General features: G+C 38.9%; 1 long non-coding RNA gene across 1 annotated transcript; it reads right to left on the bottom strand.

Annotated features, from left to right (window-relative positions):
• Positions 1 to 1,371: 1,371 nt before the first annotated feature.
• LOC141052386 (uncharacterized) lies at positions 1,372 to 1,940 on the bottom strand. The gene is made up of 2 exons (XR_012220796.1): positions 1,782 to 1,940; positions 1,372 to 1,599 (listed from the first exon to the last, which is right to left on the bottom strand). It is a non-coding gene; the product is annotated as an uncharacterized lncRNA (long non-coding RNA).
• Positions 1,941 to 5,576: the final 3,636 nt, after the last annotated feature.

Here is a 5,576-nt window from a genome sequence, read left to right as displayed (position 1 = left end):
GCACAAGGGTTAATGCTGCTCCATAAGATGCTCCATAAATTCCCCCCATAATATGCGCTGCACAAGGGTTAATGCAGCCCCATAAGATGCCCCATAAATACCCCCCATAATATGCTGCTGCACAAGGGTTAATGCTGCCCCATAAGATGCTCCATAAATACCCCCATAATATGCTGCTGCATAAGGGTTAATGCTGCCCCGTAAGATGCTCCATAAATACCCCCCATAGGCTGCTGCACAAGGGTTAATGCTGCCCCATAAGATGCTCCATAAGTACACCCCATATGCTGCTGCACAAGGGTTAATGCTGCCCCATAAGATGCTCCATAAATACCCCCCATAATATGCGCTGCACAAGGGTTAATACTGCCCCATAAGATGCTCCATAAATACCCCCCATATGCTGCTGCACAAGGTTTAATGCTGCCCCATAAGATGCTCCATAAATACCCCTTATTTGCTGCTGCCGCTGCTGCTACAATTAAAAAAAAAATTACATACCTCTCCGTCGCTGGGGTCCAGGTGCCAGTGTCATGAGCCCCTGGCACCGGCGATATTTACCAATCCCTGTTCCTTCGCCATCCACCGCTGAGTCTCCCTGGTCTCTGCAGTGACGTTCAGCAGAGGGCTCGCACTGACTACGTCATCGCGCCCTCTGACCTGAATGTCACAGCAGGACCCGGAGACACAGCAGTGCATTGCTCTGCCCCCTCATACTCACCCCGCTCCTGGTGCACGGTCTTCTCTGCAGCCCGTGCTTCTCCATTTGCTGTCTGCTTCCTGCATTCAGCGGTCACATGGCACCGCTCATTAAACTCATAAATATGCGCAAATTTATGAGTTTAATGAGCGGTACCACGTGATCGCTGAACGCAGGAAGCAGATGACCGAGGGAGAAGCAGGGGCTGCAGAGACGTGCCAGGAGGGGTGAGTATGGTCTGTGACACCTCCGCTCCCCCTCCCATCTCAGGTATATGACTCGCATATAAGCCGAGAGGGGGAACTTTCAGCCCCAAAATTGGGCTGAAAATCTCGGCTTATACACGAGTATATACGGTAATATTGAGTTAAGAGGTTAGTTATGTTAAAAAAGGAAAATGTATTAATCTGCTTTTTACATTACATTTTGTATCTGTCTGGAGTTTGTGTCAGACTGTATTACAATATGTTATCTGTTGTAATAAAAAATATTTGATTAAAAAAAATAAATAAATAAATCTGAAAATAAAAAATTGAAATAAAATAGAACAATACACATAATGAAAAGGAGTAGAAACGTGAATTAATAACCCATAGGGATAGGTGACCCCAAACCGGGGACTGGAATGAAAGTAAAAAAATTAATATTGATTAAAATGAAAGGTGAAAACATAGCATCCAAAAAGCTTTAATAAATACAAGTGTCAATAAATAAACTAAATATATAAATATACATGAATAACTATAAAGTGCTGTGCATTAATTTTCATTAATCTTCTTTCTTTCAGCAATATGACGCATTCATGACTTGACACGAATTCCACAACAAGCGACATCCTCCATAATCCGAGCCATCCACACCAGGTAGGTATATATGGATATGTATAGAATATTACTAAACTGAAAAAGATGTAGAGATAATTAGGACAAGTAAATAAAAACAAGGACAAACGAACTACCTACAATAAATACATTAAAACAATTACAAATATAAAAATTAATTTATAATGATCGGAGCATATCCTTCTAATCCTCAAGAATTGGCCCGTTTGTATGGGGTCATGTATAAGGCTCTGACATACCATTTATCCGCATATCTATATGGCTCGTCGCCTGTTCCTTCTATAAGGATGGGCCGCCACAAGAGCTCTCAGCCTTTGGAGAATAATTCTTCTTTGTTCCATGGCACTGTATGGTATAGCGGCCCTCTCTTGTGCCTGGATTTGCCCTAGCAGAATGTTAATGCCTATAGAAAATAAATATTAAAATTATTCCTTCTGGAGGAAAATACGGAATATACACAGAGAAATCAGGGTGTCAATTTTTTAAATTTGAGATATTTTGGGAATGATTACAGTTTAAGGAGTAGGTTTCTAAATTATAGTACCCAATGCCAGTCTGCTGCAACTAAAGCTAAAGAATTATTGGCTTGTATTAGATCTTTAATCATCTGCAAATGTATTATTTATTTGTATTTATTTTACTCATGTATATAACATCAATGATTCCACAGCGCTTTAAAGACCTCATCATCATCACTGTCCCCATTGGAGCTCACAATCTAAATTCCCTATCAGTATGTCTTTGGAGTTTGGAAGAAAATGGAGAACTCGCAGGAAACCCATACAAACACGGGGAGAACATTCAAACTCTTTGCAGATGTTGTCATTGGTGGGATTTGAACTCTTATTAGTGATGAGTGAACGTGCTCGAATAAGGTGTTATCTGAGCATGCTCTGGTGCTAACCGAGTGTCTTCGGCGTGCTCTAAAAATAAGTTCTAGTCTCCGCTGCTGCATGTCTTGCAGCTGTTCGACTGCCACAACACATGCAGGGGCTAACAAACAGACTTTCCCGGCAAGTGTTCTGGGTGTCCAACAGCCGTGAGACCTGCAGGCGCGGGGTCTCGAACATATTATTTGAGCACGCCGAAGACACTCTGTTAGCACGCGAGCATGCTCAGATAACACCTTATCTAAGCGCTTTCACTTATCTCTAACCCTTATCCATCTATATTAATGGGTCATTTTTAGTCACTTTTTAGGAGATAATGATGGAAAATGTGGATGAATAGTTAAACCTAGCTCTATGGACATGCAGCTGAATGTATTTGTTTCTTTTTTTGTAAAATTATAGCTGCAAATAAGAGAGGGAGGCCGTAAGAAACTGCATTGGCCATTTTGGGGCAATAAAAATTGGTCATACTTGTTTGTTTTTTTTAGTTTCATAAATGTCATGGAAGAGCCCAACGACCATTGGTTGCCTCCTTATGTCAGACATCTATGACCAAATACATGTTACCTGGTAGCTATATATCATGGCTTTACCTGCCTTTAAAATACTTTTAAAGAAGACATTTGCCACCATCATGCCTTGTTTTACCGGATAGAAATGCCGCTCTTCTCCTGAATCCAGCGTTCTTTTTGTTTCTTCCTGCTCCTCCCTGTTCCCGAAATATGACCCCCTCTTCTTAATCTAGTCTTGTTAGCCAACTGGGCATGATTCTCAAGAACACGCCCACAGACAAGAGTTGGGGATCACGCCTACTTGGCTAAAAATGACTGGATTTATATACAGAGACAAGTGGGCATATCTCAGAAGCCAAGAGACGCAGGAGCAAAATAAAGAGAGAGCAAGATTAAGGAAACAGGTGCCATTTACACTAGGTAAAGGAAACCAAATGAAGTATGACATATAAAGGGACAGGTCCTATTCAGTATTCATGCTATATGCTGTAAGTAGTGACAGTGATAGATTATGTTACTAGCCGTATGGTCTGACCTGACATGATGACTTTCTGTCCTGCTGGAAAACCTCAACTCAATAAATGAGGATAAGTGTCCTACAAAATCTCAACTCAATAAATGAGGAGAAATGATCTTCTAGAAAACCTCAACTCAATAAATGAGGATAAGTGTCCTAAATAATCTCAACTCAATAAATGAGGAGAAATGATCTTCTAGAAAATCTCAACTCAATAAATGAGGAGAAAAAGAGAAATAAATACCAAAAAGCATAAAAGATATGAGAAACCGCAACAAGAGATGCTGTCTCTGCAACCGCCTTCACTCCATCAACAGTTTGTTTCCACGACGACGATTACAAGGTCCCTACTCGAACATTCTAAAGGGGAGGGACTTCCAGCAGCCAATAGGATTCAGGTATTAGTAAACATTCTAGATAGATTAGTCATTTGCTAAAACGGCCACCTGATAACTTGACTTATTTAAAATGTAAATGGTCAAGTATCAAAAAAAATAAAAGCGATAAATATGCTACAGCTGCCATTAGTTCTATGCATAAATAAAGCCGCCATAAGTGTTTTTAATCTATGATATTTTACAATCTGCCAATCTAACACCTTTTTGGGGGAATATAGAGGCCGCCTTTATGGCTCCTACAGGGCCATTTGGAAAATTTGGGTCTTGTTGGTCTTTCTCCTCTCTATAGAGGGGCGGCATTTTAACAAACAAGGCTTTGGGTACTTTTTAAAAAGTTACATTTTTATACAAATGTTTTCCCGTCCATTCCTGAAACTTTCTACAAATTCTACACCATTGTAGAGGAACGTGTGACATTTTGTGCTAAAAAGTTGCCAAAACATTAAAGACGAAAACAAAGAACATTTTTGCTTATGTGTAAAATCCATGAACTGTGTGCCCCATTTTGAAGAATATGATGCAAAATCATCAATAAATACCACAGGACAAAAAAATAAAAAGTGACTTAAAAATATTGCAAATGATGAATAGCGCCCCTTATGTTTCATTGATTTGGAAGCTTTAACATAGGATGGATCTTTTTTTTTTAATCCAGTTAATTTCTGATTAACTTTACCCCTCCCCAAACTTCAGAGTTTATTACTTCACTTATCATGTGTGGGTGCAAAGCTTCCCAGGCAAACCCAATCCTATAGATATGTATAAAAAAGGAATAGCAGCACTCCAATTCCAAAACAATGATGGTGTTTATTTGCCCGACATGGCAAAGTTTTGGTTCATGTGTGAACCTTTCTCAAGCAAAGTATAAGTGTATATCATCAGATACAGTCATATGTTAAAGTTTGGGCACCCCTATTAATGTTAACCTTTTTTTAACAATTTTGGTTTTTGCAACAGCTATTTCAGTTTCATATATCTAATAACTGATGGACTCCGTTATATTTCTGGATTCAAATGAGGTTTATTGTACTAACAGAAAATGTGCAATCTGCATTTAAACAGAATTTCACCGGTGCAAAAGTATGGACACCCTTATCATTTTCTTCATTTGAACACTCCTAACTACTTTTTACTGACTTCCTGAAGCACTAAATTGGTTTTGTAACCTCATTTAGCTTTGAACTTCATAGCCAGGTGTATCAAATCAGGAGAAAAGGTATTTAACCCCTTAAGCCCCAAGGGTGGTTTTCACGTTAATGACCAGGCCAGTTTTTACAATTCTGACCACTGTCCCTTTATGAGGTAATAACTCTGAAACGCTTCCATGGATACCGGTGATTCTGACATTGTTTTTTCGTGACATATTGTACTTCATGATAGTGGTAAAATTTCATTCAAATAACTTGCGTTTATTTGTGAAAAAAACGGAAATTTGGCGAAAATTTTGAAAATTTCGCAATTTTCCAACTTTGAATTTTTATGCCCTTAAATCACAGAGATATGGCACACAAAAAACTGAATAAGTAACATTTCCCACATGTTTACTTTACATCAGCACAATTTTGAAACCAAAATTTTTTTTTGTTAGGAAGTTGTAAGGGTTAAAAGTTGACCAGCGATTTCTCATTTTTGCAACACCATTTTATTTTTACGGACCACATCACATTTCAAGCCACTTTGAGGGGTCTATATGATAGAAAATACCCAAAAGTGACAC

The sequence above is a fragment of the Dendrobates tinctorius genome, unplaced genomic scaffold (genome assembly GCF_039654945.1).
Source record: "Dendrobates tinctorius isolate UK_male_01 unplaced genomic scaffold, ASM3965494v1 ptg000160l, whole genome shotgun sequence".
NCBI classification, from domain to species: Eukaryota; Metazoa; Chordata; class Amphibia; order Anura; family Dendrobatidae; genus Dendrobates; species Dendrobates tinctorius.
This window is presented reverse-complemented; position numbering and strand designations above follow the sequence as displayed.